Source organism: Anser brachyrhynchus, assembly GCF_964034855.1.
Source record: "Anser brachyrhynchus genome assembly, chromosome: 6".
NCBI lineage: Eukaryota > Metazoa > Chordata > Aves > Anseriformes > Anatidae > Anser > Anser brachyrhynchus.
In genome coordinates, this window is record NC_137700.1 from 24,030,845 (window position 1) to 24,057,751 (window position 26,907).

A 26,907-nucleotide genomic window follows, 5' to 3' on the forward strand; every position below is an offset into this window, starting at 1 on the left:
AAAACCTCAGAAGATTTAAGACCTTTCCAATCTCTTCTAATTTTTCCACTATAAATAACTTGTGGTGTATCTGTTGCCTTTGGAAGGAGATTTTGTTTGAGTTGTTTTATTTTACATTTCCTGTTAACTGTTTGAATCTCTTCTGAGCGATTTAGAAATTCCTGCCTAATGTTGCACGCTGAGATTCACAAAGGAAAGTAGCTCAAATGGTGTTGTATGTGATGTGCAGTGGAAAGTATCGATTCCCTTTGACTGTATAACTAAATGGGACTTACTTATCTCTACAGATGTTGTGTCCAAAATAGTTTTTTGAGTCTCCTTTTTCTTGTTTTTTTTTTCTCTGCTAGCTGAATGACTTTAAAAAAAAAAAAAAGTAAAAAGCCTGGCTGTGTAGTTTTGTTCAACATCTAATCAGTTGCTCTAATTTGTGCTGAGAACATCTGCTTTGCAAGTTTCTGTCCGCTTCCACAGCAACACAATAATTTCTCTGTTTTCTGTATGCTTTCTCATACTGAGTAGAACTGAGAAAATGGTGAAAGCAGCAGTACTTCTGTGTTGCCTTTTTTTTTTTTTCTGGTTTTCCTTCAGCACTAGATTACATTCACTAAACTCAGCAAATAGCAGAATTCCCTCTGGAGTACTGGGAAGCAGCCCAAACTCACTACAGTTGCATTTCGCTGGACTGTTCTTGTAGCAGGATTTGCTTTTTTCTCTCTCTCTTTTATGGTGTGCTGAAGTTCTTTCTGTTGTAGCTGCATTCCTGATTGATTCCATTCTCAGATAGGCATCTCTTGCCTGTGAAATTTCCCCAGACGAACATCCTGAAACAAAAGTAAAAAGGATGCCATGTGTGTAACTGCAAGTTCAAGTTGAGAAATTCTTAACTAAAACTCAGAGTAAAATGAGCTCAACTTTAAGTCTACTTAAGAGGTGTTAATTTGGACTGAAAACGTCTTAATTTATCAGAAAATTGAGCCTGACATGAAGCCTTAGAAACTAAGTTTCTAAAGACAGATGCAGGTCATTATGGGACTAGAATAAAACCAGAAAAAAAGACCGAAGATCCAGCCCAAATATCAGTCACTATTCCTGCCTTACAGTCCAAGTGTCCACATACTCACACCGACTGGGACTTTTAAAATGAATTCTTCCATATTTATATCAGCATAACCAGAAGAATCTAATCTTAGGTCTCATCTAAAATGTTTTAACTGTGATAGGAATTACTGAGTCAAGTCATTGAGTTTGGTGTGCTGCAGCTGGAACCTTTTAGATCAGTCTCGATCTAGAACCAAACCCAAATATTTGCTTTTAGGTAGATTGGGGTGATAACTGAAGATTGTAACCTTGTCTCTCTTTCCTGATTGATGCTGGTTTTAATGTTTCCATTAGGTATATTTCATCTTCTTGCTTAGTAACTTCTGGTAATTTTGAAAGATTGGAGCTATACTACATGATGTTTCAAATGACTACCTGCTGCTGCTCCAAAGAGGAGCCCTGCTCACCAGCACCTTCCAAAGCACCCTGAGTGCCTTCCCAGTCCCCCCATCTGTGACTGGAGACAGCTGTTAGTGGTTTGAGCTCAGGAGGCTGAACAGAACTGAATGCTGTGCCTCATGTCCCTGTTAAGTTTTCCCAGATGATTTCCTTGAGATTTAAATACCAAGTTTGCTATTTTAAAGCATTCTGAGGCAAACAGGCCAACAGTGGCAGACACTTGGAGAAGGAGCCAGAGCCTGGTTGCTAATAGCTGTTAAATCTCCTTGTAGAGAGCTTCCAGTCTGTTCTACAGGAGGACTCCCCTTGCAAAGCTCCTCTGAGGTGTCCAAGTGGTCTCCAATTATAGAAAATCCTCTCTCTGTTATAACCTGTATGATAGCTTACTGTCCTGTACAGCTATCAGTTCCTGCCCAATGAGAGAGAAAATAACTGGGCACAGCAGCTTGGGAAGTCTAGCCTCCCTATGGCAGATGAAAATTAGTTTTGGCAGTGAACTGGGGCTCACTAGGAGGAATAAACTGCATACCTAGCTCTGCTGCACACGCAGTGTGATCTCTAGCATGTTATTTGATCTATCTGCGTCAAATTTCCCCACCTGTGAAAGTAATAATGCTTTATTTGTCTGTGTTGTTTGTATCAGCTATGAACTAGTCTGATAAGGACTGCAGTCCTAAATGTCCCTAGCACTTCAGGGATGGGATGTGACTGAACTATTACATACTGCTCTAATAAAAACACTGAAATATGAAAACAGATTCTTTGAGGTAACTGCATCATCTGCATGTATCCATATAGAAAGCATTTGCTGAACTGAAGATCTACTGCAAGCCTTATTGGGAAAGAATTGCATCTGTCACACAGCATATCTATTTTACTTTGGTTTACTTCAATTAATCGGTAAAAGTGAGGTCTTGGTTTCTTATTTTTGATTTCAAGTTCTGGTAATATCTGAATGGAGGCAAGCACAGATGTGTGTTGAATGTGCCCTATGAGGCAGGCTGCAGTGATGTTTAGCACATGAATATGTTTTAATGTACCATTCTAAATTATTTTTAGATTCCATTGGAATCTGCTGGCTCTGTCTGTATGTGGTAAAGATACCCCAGGGCCAAAACTGTGTAACTCAGGGGTGTCCTGTTGTACAAGAAACCCCATATAAAAAACCCTCAGTTTCTGAATTCCAAAAATTGTGTTATGAGCTTCCAAAACTCTTAAGACCTACGTAATTTTCACAGAGAATAAACCATGAGAAACAGAGAAAAGCTAATTTCTTTTTGTTTACCTCTCATCATCTTGCCATGTTCGTGAGAAGCTTTTGGCACTCAAATCTGTGCTAACCTGTTTTGCAGCTCCCTCTCAGATGCCTCTTCAGAGTTTTTATTCTCACCGTGTCCTGTCAATTTCTTTGTGACTTAATTGCTTTCAACTCTGTTGATTGTAATGTTGAGGAAAAAAGAACAAATTAAGCAAATACTGGATAAACAGAACAGATTTGAGCCCCCCTTACCAAGAAAGGAAGAGTAGGTAATATATTAAAAAAAACTTGTAGAGAACGTATTTAAATATGATTTTCTGCATGGTGTGTGGCTCTTTAAAGATACATACTCTTAAAGATTATATACTTTATGAAGAATAGAGTATTATCTGTAATGATGTACTTTATTGTGGATAGTGTTATGTAGAAGGATTGTTATCTATGAAGTACCTAAAATGTATGGGTGGATTTTGCCTTCAGTGTACTTGGTATTCTCACTCTTATGAACTTATTCATGTTGTGAATTGGAGAATGGTTGGAGTCAGAGAGAAGGTGGGGTTCTCAAGTGAAGTAATCATTAATGATGCCAATGGAAATCAAATGGCACTAGGAATCACTTTGGACTAGTCTTTCTCTATGTTATTCATCCCAAATGTTTCTTGTAATTGGGTAAACACAGCCCTTCTGGTGGGGATCTGTGTGGCTGCAAGTGCTGGCATGGATCAGATGCTATAATGAGGACCAGGGGTTGAGTTCACAGCACTAGAACTGAACTCCAGAGTAAATGCGTTTGAGATTTATTCTAGGTAGAGATGGGTAAGTGGAGTCTCTGCTGTTGAGAAATGCTACTGTGATTGAATTGGCATAAATATTAGGCAGAGTGTTTCAGGAGCACATAGCAAGTAAATGTCAAAATCCTGTTGTTTTTAGGGTGGGGAGACTGAATAAGTGCATAGTTTGTACATGGTATTGATTTTTTTTTTAAGTGCTTGAAAAGGAGATTGGTGGTTTTAGTCCTGTTTTTTAATTGAGAAAAAGAGGTGCTGTGCTGTAATGTGGAGGTAGCAGAAGGCAGGGAATAAAGCTCGGATTTCCTGAATCCCAGTTCATCAACAACCTCTTTGAGAATCCAAGTCCTGCTGAATTGTCTTGAGGGAGGAAGCATGATGCTGAATTGTGATTACTTAGCAGCACTCTGGGAACATCCCAAAAGGTTTGAAAGTTGACTGTTAACAGTCTGTTTTTCATACAGGTAAATCTTGCTGATGTGTGGCTACACATCTTCTAAAAACATGGAGGAGGGAGAAGAAAAAACATAACCATTGATTTTATTTGCATATTACAGTAATACCAGGAGCAGAATATTGTCCCTGTTAAATCGCACATGCTCATGGGTAATGTCATTTGGTTGTCTGAGCTTCCACATGACATCTACTGGATCTTTCCTCAGCACATTGTGTTGTGATTTTTTTGCTGTTGTCTTTTTCTTCCCCTCTGATATGTTTGGTTTTTTTATAGGGAAGTTGAAGACTGCTGTAATGCTCTCTCCATTAAGACAAGTACTGTGAAAAGAATTTGTAACTTTAAATTGTTAGAGCTTTTCATATGATCAGCCACTCCTAAAAATGGCAAAACATCACTGTTTCATGCACGCTGAGGGGTTGTAAATAAGAAACTATCCAAAAATACTGTAGCTCTTGGCAGGCACTATAATATTTGGCAGGAAGTTTGTCTGCAGATAACACACAAGACTACTACTTTAAACGTTGGTTTCTTTTTTTCTTTAGTAAGATCAAAAGGTTTCCCACAGTTTTTGGCATAATTTGTATTTGAACTGTTTGGGGCACATTGTGTGTAATTAAGTTTAGGGACTTGTCCAAAACCTCACATTGTCAGCTCCTACACATAAATGGTAACTCATCTATCACATCTTCAGTAGCAAGGGGGAGCAGGCTGTCTCAGAGCCATTTAAAATGCTTTGCTTTCATATTTGCCAAGTTCTTTTATTCTCTGTAGGTTTTAATGACTCAGACTCTGAAGTCTCTTCCATACATGGTTAAAGTGTAACTGCTGCTTGGAGGTGGAGGGGGAGGATGGAGGGAACAACTTACTAAACTGATAGCTTTAAACAGACTTGGGTGGTTTTCTCAAAACAGCATTTTGATCCCCTCAAAGTCAGATGTGTATGTTCACATAGGGGGCATCTGCGTCTTAGCTTCCAGCATGACTAATGGAAGTAGGTCCATGTACAGTGAATGCCATGTATTCGCATACAAGAGTAGCCAGCTTTAATCCTCTATCCCGGCCTATCTGAGCAAGGAGCCTTTTCTGAGGTGGTATTTCTTCCTTCAGCCTTTCTGCCTTCATCCATCTCTTACTCACACCCTAATGAAATAACTTTACTGCTGCCATCTTCTAACAATGCACGCCTTAGTGCAGACAGCACATGGGAGCAGGTCAGTAATAGATGGTCGGCAGAACTGTCAGGTCACATGTATTGCATCTGTTTCTATTTTTAAAAAATCCTCCAACATAATTTAAAATGTTATGTGTGACTTACTGAGCCCTCTTCAAAGCAAGAAGTGTATTCAGGTGGGCTGGTCTGCAATATTGTTTGCTTGTGTCAGACAGTTGTCATATTCTTCTCTGTTGCAAGCCTGTTGTGTCACATTGTTCAAACTATCTAGCTGTTGTGGGTAGGAATTTCAGAAGTACATAGCACAGTAAAATCTGTTCCCATTCAAGCTGATGGAGGCCCAATTCTTATTTCCAGTAAGGTTTCGTTATGCTGCTTGGCAAGGTCAGGATCCTTAAAACTAGGCTTTTTGCTCTGCCAGAGGGGTATAAAGGGACCCCATGCAAATGCAAATCTGGCCCTGGCAAATTTTCCATTGACTTCAGTGAAAGGAAAACTAAACAAATGGAGCAGCTTTCTTAAAACTTTTTGTCCTTCATTTCCTGACTGTTAAAATAGGCCTAATAACACATACTTATCTCATGCAATTTCTGTAAAGCTAAATTAATGTTTGCACAGCCATCTGAAGTTGTCTGGTGCTATGAGTGTCAACTAGCAACACCAACTTGAACTAATTAGTCTGCTAATCAGTGAAGTGTATATGGTATATTTTTGTCTCCTTTAGAAACATTACCAAATTCAAGTCATTTAGTTTTATGAAGAAAAACAAAGTATTGATTATGAATTGGAGAGCCCAAGGCATGGTGTGGATTTGTGATGTGGAGGGTTTCTGTCCTGTGCTAACCATGCTGTAGGTCAGAAGACTGTTATTGGAAGCCAATTTCTGTCGTAACACTACAACAATCCATCATTTGCGCATGGCATTTTGTAACAGATCCTTGCTAAAGTTCACAAAGATACGAGGATCACTGTCTTCTAAATGCCACGGGTATTTTGCAGATAGATAATAAAGCATTTTGTTACTGAAATGAACTGCCTTTTCTTCTCCCGTTGACATTCTGAAGCTCAAATTAATACCACGCCCTGTAGCTCAGGATAACATCGCTCAATTCGTATTAAAGTGCTAACAGTAAATAAAAAATGTATTTTAGGGTGTTCTTGTTACGTGATCTTTTTGCATGAGCAGTTGTTAGGTAATTTAAGAAACCACTATATTAAGCGTTGATTTAATATGAACACAGATTACCATACTAAACAGATGCCTGAAAACCCTGTGATTGCGAGAAAAATCCTTGGTTACATGAGTAATTGCTTTGCTGTTGGTGAAATCACTCATGAAAAGGCTGTTTGCATACGATGGTGCAAAATCACATCCTAAATATAGAATGCACCATGGTTATTCTGTGGAAATGGGGGGCTAGTTGAGGTGTAGGGCTTTTGCCTTCCCTTCAAATAAGTGAGTATGGTGCAAAATTGATTATGATCTAAAATCTTACTTCAGGAAACCTCTCATTCCACTTCTGTTCCTTAGTGCTGTCTCTGGATTTACATGATCAATAATGTACATAAATCTTTCATGGGCTTAATCTGTATTTCCTTTTTCATGGTGGTATACTTAATCTCTTTCAACATTGAAATAAACAGGATCTGCCAGAGCGGATTATTAAATACAGCTAACAATATTGACTAATTCTGGAATGCAAACTGGTTTACCAATAGAAAAATTAACTGTGGTTTGTGAATACGGGTGTAGTAAAGCAGGCTGAAAATGGGTGAATCACTGCTCTTCCAATAACTGCAGATAGCTGAGAGGGCTCCTTACCATCTCGGATGTGCAGTGCATGTAAAGCATCTTGTTTCTAAATGCATTATATTTTATCAGCTACAATATTTTATAACTGATACAGTTGTCCAGATCTCCCAGTACGCTGAATGGGCTGTATCCAGGAACCCCCAGTGATGAATAGCCATGTTTAAGAATAAGGCTGCAACCAGGGTGCACATTTCCTCTGAGGAATCTAGACCCAAATTCTGCCTTTAAGGAAAGAGCCCGGACCTCACCTGTATCAGAGCAGGGAGGGGTGCTGGGACTTTTGAGTCTCATTTGAGCACTCAACTGCACAACCTGTGTGGGATCTTTGGGAAGGTGAAAGTGTTATGAAATTGCTGTTTTAATGCTCAAGACTTCCATCAATGAACTGTGGGCATCTGATTAGTGATATTTAATGTTACAGGATCCCAAATATTCCATCATAGGCTGGTCTATATTTTAAGTACAACCCAATTTACAGTCTGGAATTGACACCTTCAGCTGTGGTATTTGTACTGTGTGTGGTTGTGTCCAAACCACATTGCTGTCAAAACACAAACCACAGGTTTAAAACCCACAGCTTGAGGTCTATTACAAGCTGACACAACCGGACTATGCATTTACTGTTCTTGTAGGAAAAGACAACAGCTGTTTGTCTGTTCAATGTTTCCTTTTTCTTTTTGTAAAGGGTTAAGTATCTACATGTAGCAGGGAATGAGGGGAGCCCTGCAAAGAGGAGCTGCTGCCTGGGTGCCATGATCTAGGTCTAGCTAGTTGCCATCATCTCAGCTGTTCCACTTGGGCCTGTGACGGGGCGGGGGGGTTATTGCTGTGCTTGCTGAGGTGAGGTAAATCTCTTAAACTGGGTTCCCAGGCTCTCTCTGTAGTTAGCAGAGAAAGAACAGCACTGCTGTGGGGTGCTTCATTCCAGCTTGTATGCATGCCTTAGGACAGGATGACTTGTCCTCTGCATTTGTCATTTGCCATTGACTGCAGAGGTAATGGTCTAAAAGGCTGACATTTCTTTAGCTGTCCTGAGGTGAAGTGGATCCTGTCGTTAAAGGATTATTTATCCTTTGTTTGTGCATGCGGAAATGTCCGTTTTTAGAATCAACAGAGTAGTGAATTGTTTTCATTGTTATCTTGAGTGAGGGTTATGTTTTACAAAGTTCTTTTGCAAGTCGCACTTTGACAATGCTTTTTGAAGGGGAAGGGGACGTGGATTCCTGCTGCTAAAGAGCACTGATTGGCTGATCTTGTTGGGAAATAGAAAATAGAGGATTGCAGAGATATTACACCTGCAGCAGTCAGCAGGATCTAAAACTTCTGAAAAAATAAAACCCTGGGAGTTTAAGGCTACAAATGTTTCAGATGTGTGGTATGTTTGGTGGTTATTTAGAGCCAAATGGGATTTTACCTGTTTGCCCGCGTGAAGTTGTTAACAAGGAATAGACAGTTTTGCTCTGAACATGTCACATAATTGTTGTGAAAATTTACTGTTACTAATTTCTGAGGTCTCTAGTGTTCTGTCACTGTATTACTTTATTCCATGTGGCTCTTAAACTATTCCATAAATATTCTTATTATAAGGAGGGCCATCCTCATGATGTTAGGTTAACTAATATTGATATTACACAACATGCTCAGCATCAGCTCTTTTAACTGCTGTTGTAAGGTGCTGCGCACATAACACCTTTGCTTAAAGATAATATTAAATGAAAAGTTGCTATACCTTTTGTTTAGTTTTTTTTATTTGCCTATCTTAACAGAGTAGGGAGGAGAAACTCTTCAGGTTTACCTACTTGTCTTTGTGTTCAGTAAATACTTTGCAGGCTGAAAAGGAAAAACTGCAGATCTGTGTGAAGATGAAAACTGAATGCCTGCAATGTGAGGGGAGCTCAGTTCTAGCAAAGAACAGAAGTATCTGGAGGAAGTTAGGGACAAAGTCGAATCTGTCTAGCAAAGTACAATGGCACTTGCTTGGTGTTTGCTGCCTCAGAAGCCATCTGCAACTGCAGTTTTATCCATGCCAAAAGTTATGGTAATACATAATTCTGGTTAGTGGCACTGATCATGTGCACAGAGTTAAATAGCTGCAGGAGTATATTCTATTTCTGTGGGTTTTTTGAAACCTGGACCTGCTGGAATCCAAGCTACACCAGGGATTCCTTAACAAACATCGCGTGGAGAGATCCAGGTTTTCCTTTTGGCAGGGGGGCTGGCATACTGTTTGTTTTCCTTCTGTCAAGGGTGGGAGAAAAGAGATGCAATACGATACTGTCTGTGCATGTCTTCTCTTTTTGGATTGATGGAAGAAAAAAAAAAAAGGACTAGTTTGATTGCCAAACACACTTAATTCCTTTAGTCACAGGCCTCGTACCATGGGCAGAAGCAATGTCAAATCCCACTTTCCAGACAGCAATGTCAGCCTCGCTCTGATATGACCCAAGCTGTTTCCTGGTGGCACAGGTTTGGACAGAAGGTGCTGTCGTGCATGTGTGGTGAGTTCCTCTTCGCAAGGCACTGGGCAGCTAATCTGGGGGAGACTTTTGTTCGCTCCTGGACCAGTTTCAAAATAGTGTTCTAGTGGGATGGTTACCACACAGAGAGCAGCTCTCTTTGGAGTCATCCAAATTTTGTTATGCTGTTTACATGCTTCTCTAGGCACATTTGTGGAGTGAGTGTGACTGTTGAAGGGTGTCAACACTTCATTGTACAACCTTATTAATTAACTCTTAATATCTTGATCATAGACATGAATTCCCAAATCACACTGGTTATTTAGAGAAACAGCGTGGAGAGGGCTTGCCCTTTTATTAAGGATTCCCTTTGTGCTTTGGGAGTCTATTGGCAACTGATTACACTGCATACTCAGTTCATGTGGCTGCTTGTGACTTCCTTGGGGACTTCAAAAAAGTCTCATCCTGCCTGTGCTCCAATTTCTGCATCAGTGGAGTGGGAGCAACACTTGTATAGTCACAGTAATAGAGACTTCTCAGCTTAGAGTTGCTGTGAAGTTGAGATGACGTGCTATAGAAATGCATCTTTTTTTTGACTGAAATGCGGCATTACCATTCCCCTCGTGGTTCTTGGTATGAATATGCCAGGGCTTCTGGACCTGTAGCAGTTCTCTTATTGCCTCACAGGACAAGTTCCTGTTATTTGTAACAGCATAGTTTCCATTTGTCATGACAGACTATTTCTAAGCTTTGCTCATAATTTAGGACTGGCTTATGTCACTTTATTTGTCTCTATAGATGTTTTCATCAGAAACTAAATCCAGATGCAGTGGGTTGGCAGTGAATCAGGTTGAACTACCCAAGGTTTTGCTGAGACTAAATAAGGCTTAAATATTTTTGTTCTGTTTCCTCTTCACCTTACTTATCATGCTGGCATCGAGAGAAGCATGTCTGCTTTCCTAAGTGTTGATCACCCTTCTGCATAGTCAGTAAGTGCTGTTAGCAATGTTTAAAATACAAGTGACTTGTTGATGCAAGAGAGAGACAGGGGTTTGAATTGCCAACCCTCCTTGTTTTGGCAAACCTATTAAGATGTCAAGTAGCTTGTATGGTGGACAGGGTTGGGAGATCTGCAGTAGCACAGCCCTGACATTTGGAGCTGGCAGCCAGCCCTGAAGGTAACAGTGCACTCAGTCTGTTCTCACAGCGACTCTCCTAATAGGTCTATATCTGGTAAGATGCTGCTGCTGGCAATTTGCATGGCAATTCAGACTAATTGCCAACAGCATTGTCACCTGCCGCTATTTGTAATCAAATACTGCCTCCCTGCATCTCTGGGTAATTACCGTGTGTGTTATAAGATGTGCTATAACATCCCACATTCAGTAAAGAGCATTGTTTTAACTTTTGCCTTCTGCTTCCTGAAAAGCATTGGTGGAAACCAACTTTCTGCAAGATGTGGCTACCTCCAGCCCATAGGAGATATCCTTAGTTTCCTGTGCACAAGAGCTGGGGGTGAGGGATGGCTTACACCCAGAGGAGGGTGTGTGACAATACTGCTTTAGGGGCACTGATAGCCCAAAAGCCCTCATGTTAAGGCAGTTTGATATTGTCATTCTTTCAGAATAAAAGCCTCAATCTCCAACCCCTCAAACTTTAGTCTTGGAGCAATAGAAAGTGCTGTTCTGATTCCTAGCAGTTGAGTCAGTGAAACAGCATGACTTGGCACCTAGTTATAGAAGAGGTTGGGGAAGGCTGTTGCTTGCCAAATATGCAAAGCGTTTCTGTGATTTACTTCAGCTAAGATGTGAAACACATCCCACTCAGCCTGGGCAAAGGAGGAACCCTGGGGCTAGCAAAGTGCAGGGATTTGAATGGCAAATAGAGATCGAAAAAAGCTGTGGACCCCCAGGGAGTTGCCTCGTCTCCTGCCTGCTGGAGGTCAGCCTGTGGTCATGAGAGCACTACCTCTGAACTAAAGCCCTAGAACAGCTCTGTAACGTGACGCAGTGTAAAGATGAGGTTCATCATGAGATGAGAGTTCAGGCTTCTCTTGCCAAAGAGCTCCTGTAGTGCTTTGTTCAAAGGCAGATACTATTGGAACTTCCTGGTGCAGTTAGGGCTTGTTGCTACTTTTCTGCTGGTAGGAAGATCTCTAATTTGTGATTACAATTTAGTTATGCAAAAGGATAAAATGCCAACTGTTCTGGTCTTGTTTTCTTAAAGCTATTACAGGAAACATCTCAAACACTGCAAGTTAATTAACTGAAGACACTACTTAGTTACCACTATTAAATCTGTTGTATTATCATCTATATATGGACTTCTGCGTTCTGAAAGCTGTAAGTTAGGATTTGTCCTTTTACTTATCTTAGGCTTGCTGAATACTTTCACATGAATTATGCAAATGGCAAGGAGAATAAAAGAAGCCACTATATATCCAAATTTGGTTTACAGAAGTTACTGAAGTAGAATTTCTTTGTATTTCAGAATAGTCTTCCAGGAAACACATACCAGTGACTTCAGCAAATCAGTCTTCTATGGAAGATCTCATCCTGTACCATTGAGATAATTCACTTCATGTAGTCTAAACTGCATTAGAACATGTTTAGTCACTGACCTCTTCACTGAGCACATGTAGCATTCCTCTTTCCTTGTTCCTACATGACAATACTCTGATAGCAAAACAAGAGGGGATTAATTTGTACAAGAAGTTAGGCCCACATGAAACATATGACTGGTATGCTGTGACAGAAGTATGTGTACTGTGAATGTAAGTTATGGAAAAACTGCACCTTCTGGGTGTCAATGATGTCACCTCCCTCTTTCTCGGGGGGGGGGGGGGGGGGGGGGGCGGGGTGGAACAGCAGGATCCCAGTGCATAGCTACAACTTCACTGACACGAGCTTGGTAAAGTTGGTCATGGATCTTGCTTCATCTCAGCAGATCTATTTTCCCTTCATCAGATTGCTCTCTCTTCATGGGTCCTGTTGTAATAAAGATGACACTTTGTTTCTTTCACATGGAGCTCAAGAATTCATTTACATACAGCTGCCTAATTTTTTTTTTTGCTACAATGAAGCCTTAGGGATCTGCTTCACCTGAAAATTGGTGAATGTTTTGCCATAGAGTTTGTAAATTCGAGTCCTGAACTTGGATGATTTATCCTAATTGCATCATTAGCAAACCCAAGAGGTGTGTTAAGTGCTGCCTCGAGGGGGCTGTGAAAAGTGATGGGCTGGGCTCAGGAATTCTGGTATGGAGGTGACTGGGGTGAAGAGAAAACTGTATGAACAATCTCTGTCTATTGAGCTATTTCCATGGCATGGATGCACCTCGGTGGTCAAAGTAGTGCATAGTGCTTTGAACTGTTAAAGAGTCTCCTTGGACCTGTTTTGTGGAATCCTGGCTGGAAGGAAAATGAGAACAAAACCAAACAAAATTTTGAAGTGTCTGTCTTAATAAAATGTGGGAAAGGGGGAGAAAAATTTTCATAACTATCGTGAAAGCTTGTTCAGATTCTCTTGGCACGTGATACAGCTGGAGGTTTCTATACCATATGTGAGCCATGGAGAGTTCAGAATGAAATAGTTCTCCTTCTAAGGTCAGAATGTGTTTCAGAAGTAAAATGTTAGCCATGAGTGCACATTGCAAATAAATATAACAGTTGAACAGAGTCACCTTTGCTGCTCTCAGATCCTGTGGATTTTAGCAGCTGAGTAACAAAGAACTGAGTCTGTAATGCTGGCTGGCTGCTGCTATTGATCTTTGGAATGGAAATGTCTTCCTAACTCATTCCAATCCTGTCATGCTGGAGCAGCCCTGTTTGCCCCGATTACAGGGAAATGTGGTGGAACAATGCTGGCTAAGGCTTGCTGAGATCAGAAGAACAATGCAGTGGAAGTTCCCAAGATCCTGGCAGTTTAGCTAATGGACATCGCATGTCTTGTGGTTTGCTAACTAAACAGATGTTCACTTACAAAAAGACAAGTGAGTACCTTGCTCTTTTTAGGACAAAACCAATAATGTTTGAACAACTTGTTGAAAATATTTTGGCCAAGTGTCCTTATAACTAGCCCAGTTGTGTTATAATAAAGCCAAGCTCTCTATTATCTGAATGGATGGGAAGGAAAAAGGTATTTGTCATCACATTATGGGCTAGATATGAAGCAGTGGAGTTACAGATCTTCTGAAAGGGGCTGCTTTTACTGTGAAGTCATATTCAAAAGGTCTGTCAGCCCCTGCTATTCGGATAAAATTGTGTGCTTGGGCCAAAGCATTCTCTGCTTTTGAATGAATGGCCAGGCTCTGTGTATCAGCCCCTTGGCTAGGTCAAGCAAGCTTATAGGGGAGTGATTGCCAATTTCACTGCCTTTGTTAAAAGGAGCATAGGTAGGATTGATGATAGATGAGTGAAGGGGATGAGAAGAGAATTTATCCTTTTTCTGTTGGTATACTTGTTTCTGCACAGCACTGATATGGTCTAGCTTGTGAAGTTCCGTGATGCCAAAATAGTAAAATGTGAAGAAGTGCATGACAGTCTGCATGAACTCTGGCATAGGGTTAGTACAGAATTCATCCAACCAAGATGTGGTTTCATAAATGGCAGCACTGTCTCAGACTGAAAATGTTGACTTGGATTGAATGTATAAACATTTGCAAAGCCATCAGTAAGAGTAGTAGAACTTTACACAGTGCTGAATAAGAAACGAGCTGGGTTTGATCTGGGTGTTTGTCAGAAAAGTTAGGCTTGCATGTACTTCTTGCATTTCAACACATTTTCGTGTTTTAAAAATAGAAAAATGGAACAATTTCATTTCAGAACCATTTTGCAAATCACAAGATTACTGGATAACTTTCTCAAAGCCCTGCAATGGTATCCTTCGTCCCTTTTTAAATTCTGCGACCATATTTGACTGTTTTGTCTGAGCTATCCTAGACATCTGTTGCGTTTGTCAATCGCGTGGTTTTGTCGTCTCTTGGCTCCAACATGTAGTCTGGCATATCTTTTGTCTCTGATTTTTTTTAATGATAAATCTGAAAAGTTTATCGTTCGTTTGAGTATTTGTGAGGTGTCCTCATCTCTCAGACATTTAATGACCATATTAGGGAAGCTCTGAAAGCCCAGAGAACCTAGTTTATAGGATTAGTTCTGAAAGTTTAGCATGCTTAGAGAATTTGAAAAACAACTTGACTTAACGGCTTGCATCTTATGCAAAACTGTAAACAAGAGCAGAGTAATCAAAGCTTGGCTGATTCACCAACATGAGGACTTTAATAATATCTCACGGGAAATACGAGAAACGTCCAGTTAATCATGTTCATGGGTAGCAACTATTCTGACAAGTGACTTCTTGGAGTAGGTACAAAGGTACGTACATCATGCTGATCTTTCACCATTCCAAGTGACACCCCTAAAATGTTGGGGACCACTGTCATGGTGCAGAATGAGAAAGTTATAACCACAACACCCATGCTTTCTTGTAGGTAGAGAAATTCTGTGATGTATTCTGCACAACATGAGAAGGTATGCTCTATTCTTAACTGGATTACCACTATGTCTCCCATCCCCTGGAATATTTAGCTATGAAATGTATGTGCCTCTGCATTTTGACAGTCTCAATGCATAGAAGCACCTTTGATGGACAAACAAAATTGTCATGGTTAATTCATTATGATACAGATAAGAATCCGTTGGATTTTTTTAAAAAGTATACCAGGATTTTCTATGCCATTTTGATTTTTTTCTTCTGAGCCTTTAATACTTTTTTCAAACTTATTTTCTGTAGCTGCAAAGAGGGCTGTGGTTGTTACATATTCATATGTTTCTTAAAAGTAGAAATTAAGAAGGCAAGGCCGAGAAAAAAAAATAACCCTGTAAGAATGGAGGTACCTACTCAGCAAGGTGATGGTGCCATTACTGTGCTCCTCTGCCATGGAAGTACAATGCTCACTCTTGCAGAAAGTGCAGGTAGTTGTCAGCTCTGGAGGATGGTGCTGACAGCTTGGGTCTTCAAAGGTGATAAATAGGGCCTCTATGGGGAGCTAAGTCTTTAGGAATGTGTGAAGTAAACGGTGCCTAGGCCTTGTGTATATTTACATTAGGAATACCTATGTGGACACTTAATTGATCTCACCTGGAGACCCTGAGCAGCCTGTGTTGCGCCCTGGAGCGCAGTGCTAAGGCTGCTATGTAGCAGCCAGCTCAGGGCTCATGCACATCTCTGCGCTGTGTGGAATAGACATTCCCAGAAAACTTTTTATTTAGTTGAAATATAAATTGCTGGTTACTGCATGAGTTACAGCAGCTCAGATCTTAGAGAAAAACAAACAAACAAAAACAGCTACCATAGGAATTGCAGTTCAAACATAAGAGTTGATAAGAGTTGGCATGACTGGGCCTCTTGTATTCAGTTCACATCCTACTTTCAGCTGCTTACTGTAGTTTGACTTCACAGGGAGGAAAAAACCCCTGGGATAAGGGTACAAATTCTTTTGTTTTGTTTTTTTGTGCCCACTGTGATGTAAACTGTGGAAGGAGTTGGACCCAAGGGGAGCTACGGCTAAGACTCCTATGCTGTCTTTTCATGGAGCTAGATATGCTCTTGTGTTTCTCAAGTCAAAGCTAAGCAAGGCGTGTTCTCCTGGCATGAGAAGAAAAGGACAGAGCTTCCTGCCATACATTCGTAGAAGGCAGATGGGAAAACAATGTCCCCTGTTAAATTTAACTCTCCCTTTTCTTGAGCTTTTGGAGTTACTGGATATGTTAGACCTCAGTGCAAAGAGACTGAAGAAAACCTCTGACTTTTGTCCAGGTTTGCTCTTTTTTTAGTGATGTCTGGCACCTGGCAGGATGCAGCAGCAATCTGAGGCACTTTCTGCTCTGTGCCTGTGCATGGGAGAATGATGGAGTCCAACTGGGGATTCCTAAATCCAGCATAGCCGGGAGCACCCGCGTCATCCTGCCCCTAGAGCACTTGTGCAACGATCAAAGGGAAGCAGTGGCTCCTGAGAAATGTCACCAAGTACTTCAATTATTCTACTTGGCATCATTTCAGCTTCTTATTTTGGCACTCCCCTCCCTTGTCCTCTGGTTCTGGAGGTCTTTGCATTAAAACAGGATCTGTTTCCCAAGAGAGAATGGTCAGAGCATGCTGTGAAGTCATGTGCTTTAACTTTGTAATACTGACACTTCAAATATTGAAAATATTCAAATATTTTTGAATCATCATAGGGATTACCCCCCACCCCATATTAAGGGATTTCACTTAAAGAATCGTAACGGGTTTTAGTCTGTCATGAAAGAATATGTTAGAATAACTTTCATTTGCCTCCTGGTTCCTGATCCATTCTGGTTGTTCAAGTCTTTCCCTTCATCATGTCAGTAACTTGTTGTGTTTGTTCTGGGGACTTGTTTTTTCTGTGCATTTTAGTTGAAAGCTGAGATTCTTGTGCAATCTTCTGTTTCCATCAGGTGAGGCTTTATGAAAACATCACACATTGTAAGATCTGACAACACCATGCTAGATGTGCGGTGCTCAGAGGTGTATCGAACTGGGAGATGGCACTTTGTGCTGTGCCCATTCTTAACTGAGAGATTTTATAAGGTTTAGAGCAGATCATAATTTCTTACAGGCAATTCTGGACAGGTTCAAGCTTAGAGAATTCCCGAGAATATGCTTTAGTTAAAGACTGGATGTCAGAGCTATGTGAGAAGACTTCAGTATTTTTGCATCAATGCTTTGGAACTAGGGCAGTTGCTAAGCAGGGGAAGCTAAAAATCTGGACTGGTATTTTAGCACCAGGCCATTGCTGGAGACAGGGTGGTTTTTCAAGCCAGTTTATAAGAAATGAATCTCTGTCAAAGTCTGCATGCTTTGTGGTGGTCTGAGTATGAAGACCAAAGATGGAGTGTTTTGGTCTTCATCTTCATTCGTAGCAGTGGACTGAGTCATTGCTGGGACAGATTCTAGGGGGAGAAAGGCTGTTGAGCTAAAGTAAGCAACTTGCTGCAGTGCTTGTTAGCTTTCCAGCTCCCTGGAGGAGTAGAAATAGCAGTTGCTGTACCAGACTTTTGCTGTAGGCTTTCTTCTTGGCATTGGTGCAATCCAAAATTCTTCAGAAGAGCTTGAATCAGTGCTCCCTCAGAGTCTGAGCGCCCACCTCACACAAGACGATTTAAAGACCAAACAGGAATTTTACATCCTTTTTAATTCTGACTATGACTTGGAAAATGCACACTCTGCCTGAAGGTGCAAATACAGGATGGCAAATGGAATAGAGAGCGATGCCTTTGAGCTGATTATTTCTGTAACTCTTCATGTAGCTCTCCCAGCTGTAGGTATTATTTATGCTAATAAAATTGTCTAATCCTTTTTGAAAGCCAGTACAACTCTAGTATTCCCTCCTTGCCCTGTGGTAATAAATTCCTCAGACTGATTTTATGCTGCTTTATTATAATTTTAATAAAAGAATATCAATTACATTTACTGCCTTTCTATAGCATGAAACAGGATAAATCAGCACATTCCAATCTTGCTTCACAATTATTCATTGCTTTACTTGTAGCCTGAAATCAATCGGCTTTTCTTCTTTGCTTCTGTCTTTCCCAGCTAAATATTCCTCTAATCTTTCATTATAACGTCAATGTATGTTTGCTACTTTTGGTCTCTTGAGCATTAATTTGACTCAGCTGTCTAATCTTTTGAGGTTCCCTGTTATTATTTAATTATACACTGGTTAGCGAGTCAGGTTTTCTGGGTGGCTGCTCTGAGAGTCTGCCTGGGTCCTGGAGCACTGCGGATCTCAACCCAGGGAGTGATGTGGTCCCCAGGAGTTCAACAGCTTCCAGGCACCTGCTCTGGGGCTGCTCAGCCTTTGCTGTAGCAAGCCTAGTTTTTCCATTCCTCACTTTCTGTGCTTGAAATGAGCAGAAATTCTCTTAAAACATGTCTGTGGTGCAGCAGGGAGCTCCGCAGTCCAGCAGCAATCATAGGATCCTTGAAAACCCTTCCTGCATTTCCCCTTTCAGAATCCTGTAGCAATACCCTGCAGTATGTGGTAGATGTAACCCAGAGTGTTCTGAGAGCTGCTCTTCATTTGCTTTTTAAATTCCTTGAAAGGCTTCTTAGCAGAAGTTTCTTATTGAGTTGTTTTCACCCATTGTAAGGGGGCCTTGCAATTACTGTAACCGCAGTTGTACCTGATGTCACTTTGCCAGCTACTTTGTCACTCGCCGTGTTCAAGCATAAGATGCAGAGTTGGCAGGGAATCTCCTGAGAATCTTTCACATAGCACTTACAATGAATTTTCTTTTGTGTTCTATATAACAACATCAAAACAGCATGAAGTTTAAAGAAATATGGAAATGTGAATTTATTCTTTAGAACAGGAAGCTTTTTTTCTGTATTTCTGGTATAGACCCTTAGCATTTGTTCTTTGTTTTGTCAGGAGCAAATCATGTTTTAGACTCTGGATCTGAGTCTAATTTTCTCAATTAGGAGAGCAACAAAGATAAAAATATCCTATTTACTAAGTCTCTGCAAAAATTAGTCAGATATATGAACAGATGTATGCAAAGGTCTGTAAGCATGTGCACAGTTGAATAGAAGCAAGGAATGAGGCTTGCTGCCATAAGACACAGTTGTGGTTTTATTCCAACATGGAACTTGCATAGAGAAGAAGCACAGGGGTGTTTCTATCAGTTATGCAGCTCTTGGATAGTATATTTGTACTAGCTTCTCTGTGAGCTGATAGTGACCCCGTGCAGTGCACTTTTCCTTTTCTTGTTTCCATCTGTTCATCTTTTCAGTTTCTCAAATGACTGGAAGCCTGCTATTGATTTTGAGATGCATCCCCTGTTTGATGTATATTTTATACAGTGACCTCATACTGGCAGAAGGAATTATTTCAGGACACCTTCAGTCTACCCTTAAATAAAAGGAGGATGTTTCCAAATCACTGCAGTCTATTTGTAACCCGCTGGGAATACTTGAACTGAAAGAGAATCACTATGGCCCTAGTGGTTATTGATCTTCACAGAGTAGGTTCTTCTATTCATGGAAGAATTCGGCCACTTTACACCAAAATATAGAGGACAGAGTATGATAGTCTTTCTCTCGGTGCATGCACAGCAGCACCAAATTGTAACGGTTGTTTCTGTCTAGCCTGTTGTGATTTCATTTGCAGGCAATGCCGTCACTGAATTAGATCCGACAGATTCTGCTCTGGCAACAAGACATCTGCCTGACATGCCCCATTGCTCCTGCAATCCATAGCAGAGCCCTCCCTATGCCATTCCACTGCTGTATTTCTCATTTCCATCTGTTTGTCATTCCATTGTTCCTTGAATCGTGGAGAGACTGCTATTGCTTTTGAGATGTGTCATAAGCTTGTTGTAGGCATTTTCTTTCCTTCAATAGCCCCCTTTGCCAAGCAGTGCAGTTGAAGATACAGTAAGGGGAACTGACAACTTACTCCAGCTGTTCTGCTCAAGCAAATGCCAGTGGCTCTCCTGCGTGTCTCCCCACTCTCGGTCCGCATTGATTTTCTGTTTTTCTTGGCAGAAATTCTGAGGCCCATTATTACAGCCACTTAAAATTAAGGGGGCCTCTTCTCTTGAAGTGTTAGAACAAGAGAGGCTTTACCATTATGAGGATGAGGAAAATAAGTGCTTGTACTTTAAAGGATTATTGATATAAAATCTAAGGCCAAGAAACTTATTCCTGTTCTGAATTCTGTATGCTTCATCTTTTCTGTGTTCATTGAGATAAAATTCATTACCACAGTTGTTAGCTATGAAAAATTATATTCACCGTGGAGTTAACTCATGCGGCTGGATTTAAAGTCCCAGCTTTATTTACAGCCACTTAACTCTCAACCAGTGAACAAAGATTTTGTACCCTAGGGCTTAAAGTGATTTGCAGGAAGGTCAGGTAGATATAGAAATAGTCTTTCTTGCACAGTGCTGTTGAGATGCAAAGGGAGGGAGGCTGTGGAAGCAAAAGGCTCCTGCTTTCTCTGGGGATGCCAGGTGCTGGTTGGGGCCACAGTGTGAGTGCAGCAGGGCTGCAGCCTGCACAGGGCTCCTGCACCCCAGAGCTGTGGCTGCTGTCCCTCCCCAAGTGCAAATACCTCTCTTCCTTATGGCTAATCTTCCTGTGTGCCCCGCAGAGCCGTGGGTGGAGAATCACAGTCTGACTGCAGCATTTTCATCCTTGGCACCCAGCCCTTTGTGAGCGGTGTTGCACATGGTGAGGAAGGCATTCGCTGCCGCTTTTCTGCTGGTGCCTCCTGCCCCAATCCCCCTCCCCCAGGCATTTTTACTGTCTCAGCTGTTTTGAACCAAGAATGGTGAGCTTGACCTCAGTGAGATTTTGTTGTGCTTTTTTTCTTCCCCACCCTCCCTGGTATGTACTGGCTATTGAGTCTTAGAGATCTGTAATCGATGCCATGCCCAGAGGCCAAGTCACTGTGTATTTGACCCTTTGCCTTGGTCACTGACCCACATTTCATTCAAACGCATTGGTAAACAGTGGCACTTATGTCTTTAAGATTCCTGTAACAGGCAGGGAAGATTAGTTCTGGAGGTATCTCCTACTATCTTGGGGCCCGGGCTGCCTGCCAGCTCTACTTCTTGAGGAGTAAGTGTTTAGTTTGAGAGTGAACAGTGTGACTCATTCTCCACCTTGACATGCTGTAGTACATGTAATGAGTGGTGACTTACATGAGGGTGCACTGAGGCTCTGCTGGAGCCGACTGAACTTGGGACACTTTAATCTCACATGTGGAAAGAGGAAATGAGTTAATCTGCAGTTAAATATAGAGGTGCTGAAAGAGGTGGGAGTGGGAGGGGGTGATTCTAATCTCATGTAGGTTGGGGTCAGGCAAGAGTAACCTCTGTATCTGGATGGTATTACTCTGCAGTAAGTCATACGTCGCCTCTGTGGAGCTGACAATATTAGCTAATGGAAAACGGAGACAAAGTGAGAATGCGCCCTGAGCTCTGGCGTTGCTGCGATACTGTTCTTTCAGTTCAATCTCTACATGGTGCTGACAATTTTTCTCTTTCAAGAGGTAACCACTGAATTACAGGGGTAAGCAACTGCACGTCGCTAAAATTGTATCTCGAGGACTAAATTTAAGAGCTGATACACAGCCTTGGTTCTCTGTGACCATCATGAAGATGTACCGTGGCTTTGTTCCTTTATTTCGCAGTGCGTGTTTTTCTGATTGTTCCTGTTCTCAGTATTGAGCTGGGGATGCAGAAGACTCAAGAAACCAGGGCTGTAGCACTTAAGTTTTTCTTGTTCTAATGTGGTTTCCTGATCAATGAAAAGTTCCTTGAAAGACAATGCTGTATCTGCCCTGTAGCTATCCCCTTCTCTTCTCCCTCTGTATGCAAATAGGGTCTTAAACTCTGCGTTAGACTGTGAGCTGCCACTGGTCATTCTCTACATCCAGCTTCCTGTATATGCACTTGTTAGGAAGGCTGTGTTATTGGACCCATTACTGGTGTATATTAGCTGCTTCCAAGCAATTTTTCTCTACGAGGCCTACCTAAAAGACTGCCATGCCTGAGTAGAGAAGGGTCTTATGTACTGAGCTGGCACTGCTGACCAGAAAGTGTGTACTGCCCACACCGCTAGGGAAGAGGTGAAATGGATCTTGCTGACTCACTTGGGTGAGTAAAAGCAGACCCTCAGACATGGGCTGAACAAACCTGAGAGGAATTTCAGTGGCAGCTAAGTGTTGCTGCTTCTGAGAAAGCTTGAGCTAATGTGCTATGTGCTGACAGTGTTTCTTCAACACAGTTGAATCCCAAGTAGTCCGTGTAAGGAATTTGTGTTTGGAGGCCACATACTATATAGGGCATGTTTGCTGAGCAGTAGGTGAGTGAAGCTACTGGTTTACATTAGCTCTCTGAGGTGAAAGGTCCATCAGTTAGAGGAGTTCAGTTTCATATTGGAGAAAATCTAAAACAGCTTTTAGTGATCAAGATCTGCCCTGGAATGTACTTCTGCCTCTTCTGTTGATCTCACTGGGAATCATATGCTTTCACAAGGTTTGGCCTTGCATGCAGTTTCATAATATCATCACTGTTCTTTTTACTCTTCCTTGTGGCCCAAAGCAATTTTCTGTGAGTCATTCAGTCCATAGACCCTGAACACTGGTCATCTGATATGGACTGGCCTTATGTCCATGAGCAGTCCATATAGATGACATACAAACAGCTTGGTATAATCTAACAAACTATCCAAAAGTTAACAGCCGATAACATTGGAGATAGCTGATTATAATTAGGACTGAATCAGCTTGTTATTGACAAGCTAAAATGTTTCCAGAATCTCATCTTTGCTGCATTAGCTAAGGGCAGCATTTTTTTGGATGTGACTTACTAAACTAGAACTCGCATGATGGAGTGGCGCAGATAAGATGCTTTTAAAAGATGCATTGATAGCTGTTCTTATCTGAACCACCAGTCTTATGACTTCTGGAGTTGAACATGACCATACGAGACCAAGGACAAAAATAATTGCTCTGGCTGAAGATGTTACCCTCGTCTTCCCTTCCATGCTCCTGCTTGTTGCTATATTCGCTCACAGCTTTACCAGCTGCACAGTGCATGTGAGCAAAGTCTGCTAACCTCCAGCTGATGGGATGGTAACAGGCACCTTGTGATGGAAACACCTTCAGTCTCTCTAGCTAGGCCCAAAAGTTGGGTGTCTGCTTCCAGCCTTGGAAGAAGTATGGACTAGTGAAAAGCATTGTGCTAGGAGTCAGTTTCTTCCTGGCACTGATCCTGGTGTTATGTGATCAGGGTCAAATCACTCATCTATGCATGTGTTTCCCCTTCATCCGTCTTGTCCGTTTAGATTCCTTGGAAAATGAACTGCCTGTTCTTACGTTGGACAATGGCAAAATAAAAATATTGTTATCCTGCTAATCTTAACAACTTCAAGCAGCTCTTTTCCGAAATGGCTGTAGAAATGGCCTTTAAATCTGAGTATTGTTTTTTCTTTACAAACCTTTGCTTTTCCATTGCAAAGCTGGCCCCACACTGATGTTTGATTGTTTTCATTGCCATTGTACTTGCTTTGATTTTGCAGCTCAGTGCGCAAAGCTCAGGGCCCTGTACAAACAACATGAAGTCAAGCAGGGTCAACCCCTTTCTCTTTTTACCTTGGAAACAATGTGGAACTCCTGTGTTTCTTTTGCTTGGCACCTCCAGTTCTTGAGCTTGAGGCTCTGTGTGTGTCTGCTGCCCTCCTGTAGTGTTCAGGTGTGAGATCACTTGGACAGTGTTTTTCCATTGCTGCCTCCTAGGGGACAGGAAGCTGTGCCGTCTCCTTGGTGGTTGCTGGGGCTCAAGCTGTGAAGAATGGGAAAAATCAACGGATAGCAGTGTGCTGAGCAGCTGTCCATGTCTACAGTGGATCAGGTGTTACCTGGGTTCACATAGGCTTGTCTTGCTGGGTTATGCTTGGCCGCTGTTTGGGATAGTTTTCTTCTGTTTCTCACCTCTCCTTTCTGCTTTTGGCAATTTTCCTTTCTCCATGGAGATGTGGTTTGAGTGAGTGTGTCCTGTGTCCAGCCTTTTTAAGAAGTGCCAGGTTACTGGTTGTTGATCTGAGAAAGGGAAGAAGAGCTGGACAGTCTTATTTTGTGCAACCATGGTATGGTCAAGCATTGTATCAGCCCTCAGCACAAATAGAGCAGCCTCGAGAAACACTTGTAAAATTGCGGAGCTTGTTGCTCTTGTCATTTTGGCTCATTCCCATCTTGTTTCTGCTATCACCTTCCTATGTCATCGTGAAATGCCCCCTAATCAGGTCCAGGTACTGGGACTGGCTGAGGTTGTACTGCAGTGTGCCATAAGCAGCAGTGATTTATTCAATTAAGGTCCAAATGTTCTAAACTTGAGGAGTGTTTAGACTTTACCATCAGTGTTAGATTTTTGTTTTAGATATTTATTTTTTCTTCCCCTCAGTTTGCTTGATTTCAGCACTCCCCTGTTACATGGCCACATACACTCGAAGTACCTGGGTGGGAGCCCTGGCGTGGTTACGTGTTCCTGTGTGCTGATTTTGTGGCTGGCCCAGTGGCTCAGTTGCTGTTGGGGGGCCTGGCAGCTGTTCACACAGGACCTGTCAAGTAGCTTTTGCACTATTCAGTGCAAAGTCTTCCAGCAGACTCCTTCAGTAGACTCTTCTGTTACAGCAGAGATCAAATTCTAACAGCCCATAATATAAGAACATGGCTCGAGTCTAACAAAATTAAAATGTTAAAATTCATCTCTGCACTGTCAGGTTCACTGGCAGGAAAGGGAGCTTTGTCACTAGCTCTAGTGGGCATAGAGTTTGTCCAAGTTGAATTTTCTTGTTAACCCTAAATTGATTTTTACCAAAAATAATTTCCTATGGTTCTCCAGTAGCCAATGTGAGGCATATTTCCAAGGGGGGACTTTGAATGTTGAGCTGTCTCTTCAAGACTGGGACACAGAACTGGCTACAATCGGTGTCTGTGTTCCCACATCTTCATGTGCTCCGTGGCTGTGTGCCAGGCGGGAGCCTTCTCCAAAGCAGCTCTTAGCATCAGAGGAGATCCTATCAGTTGCTTTTTGTACCATTTATTCTCTCCTCCTCCTCTCCACCTAGCTGCTAGTCCTTGTGATGAGCAACACATTCTCTGCTTTGGGCAGCTTTTGGTAGCTGGGACTCAGGCCAGCTTCAGACTTCTGCCAACTCACAAGGACAGGTCAGGTTGGGAGAGCAAATAAATGGTAGTTTGTGCCAGCATGGCAGCTCCTTGTCTCCCAGTAAAACCAGACTTGACCTTGCAACTGGAGTGTTAACTCTTGATGCGTTCTCCAGACAGCTTTATAGGAAGCTGTCTTCCCAGTGCTATCAAATAATCCTTTCAAGTGTGCTGCTTAATGTAGGGAGATATTTGGGTACTTTCATCTATCCCTTTTTACCTGTTGGAGATGGAGAAATTAATAGGCTGTCCTGGACAGAAAACTGATTTGTTTCATCTTGTGTCTTCCTAGAACTATTCCAGTTTTATTGAAAAACTATCTTGATTCTTCTAGGTTCGTTGTTCAGGATGTCAGTGGTTCCTTAAAGAAATCATGAGCTTCTTTAAAGTTATTACTGGCACTCTGTGAGCATGTTCTGAGATGGCTCCCAAATAAGATTGCTGCTAGTCTGAGCTTTTACCTCTGACCATCACCTTCTGTTTTCTCTGTGTCATGTTCATGCACACCCTGTACAGTCACGAGCATATCCAACCTGCAAGGCTCGCTGGCTGACAGACTGGTGTCATACCCAGCCCTTGGAGGTTCTGGACCTGCATTGCTTGTCCAAGGAAACGTGATTCCACTGCCCTCAAAGCTTGGTTAAAGCACACAGGGATTTGCTTAGTCTTCTAATGTGGGCATGTAACTTGGTCAGTTGGCCTCCTCAAGTTCTTTATAAAATTATTGTATACAGGCAAGTGCCAAGAAGGCAGCGTGGGGGGGAGGCTGAATTGCCCACTGGAGAACCCCCCTCTCCATTTAGTGCAGAAGAAACATAGGGAGACTGACTAGTTCAATGCAATAAATGACATGATTAAAGTTGAGTGGTGTCAATATTTACCTTATAAATCGACCTGCAAAAACAGCTTACTAAAGCCAGGCTGCTGTTAATGTTATTGAATGAAACAATAAAGCTGCACAGCCATCTATCAAATCAATGTCAAATCTAACCATTTAGATTTAATAGTGGACTGGAGTTAAATTGTCACATTTAGTAACCATCAACATACTAAAAGGGAATTTGTCCTCTGCAAATTCAGCCTCTGTGGCTGTCTGTCTAGCTGTATACCCTAACCAAGGAATTTGTCTGAGGAGAAAATGTGTGTTTCTTAGTGCGTCTCTCCTTCTTTCTGAGGGTTTTTGCTCCTTGCGGCAGGGAGTTCCCATCTTACAATTGTTGCTACCCCAGCTCCCAGCCTAGGCTCTGTATCAGACAAGCCTATTCATGCATCAGGGATAGCTGAATAAGATGTGTATTCACTCCTCTTTCTCTGCATTTTGCGAACAAGTATATTAAATTAAGCTGATATCAGCAGTGATTTACATCAGTAAATAGACTGTAGGTTGTGGGGAGGCGTGAGTATTTGTGCTATTCAGCTGTCCTTGCTGCTTGGGGGGATCTACAGCAGAAAGGCAAGAAAGCGGATGTGGTTTCAGCCTTCCCCGGAGACAACCCAAAACATCAGTTCTCACATAAGGGATGCTATGATGTGGATCTGGGCAGCCTGCTGCTTATGCTAACTATGCTTCCTGCACGGTGAGCGGAGGGAATTTTTTTTCCTAAAAGTAATGCTATTTCTGTGAACAGCTAATTGCTTCAGTACAGACCTCTCTGTAGTTCTGTTGAGCAGCCGGACCAGTGGCAGTCATCTTTTCTTCCCGTTTACCTTT

General features: G+C 41.8%; 1 protein-coding gene and 1 long non-coding RNA gene across 9 annotated transcripts in view; one reads left to right on the top strand and one right to left on the bottom strand.

Moving 5' to 3' along the window:
* The window catches only part of SORBS1 (sorbin and SH3 domain containing 1), a 120,917-nt gene that overhangs the window by 10,992 nt on the left and 83,018 nt on the right, over window positions 1–26,907 (top strand). The gene's annotated exons all lie outside the window — the stretch shown is intronic.
* On the bottom strand, window positions 58–26,906 carry LOC308197545. Its single transcript, XR_013953065.1, has 2 exons — window positions 1,474–26,906; window positions 58–821 (listed from the first exon to the last, which is right to left on the bottom strand). It is a non-coding gene; the product is annotated as an uncharacterized lncRNA (long non-coding RNA).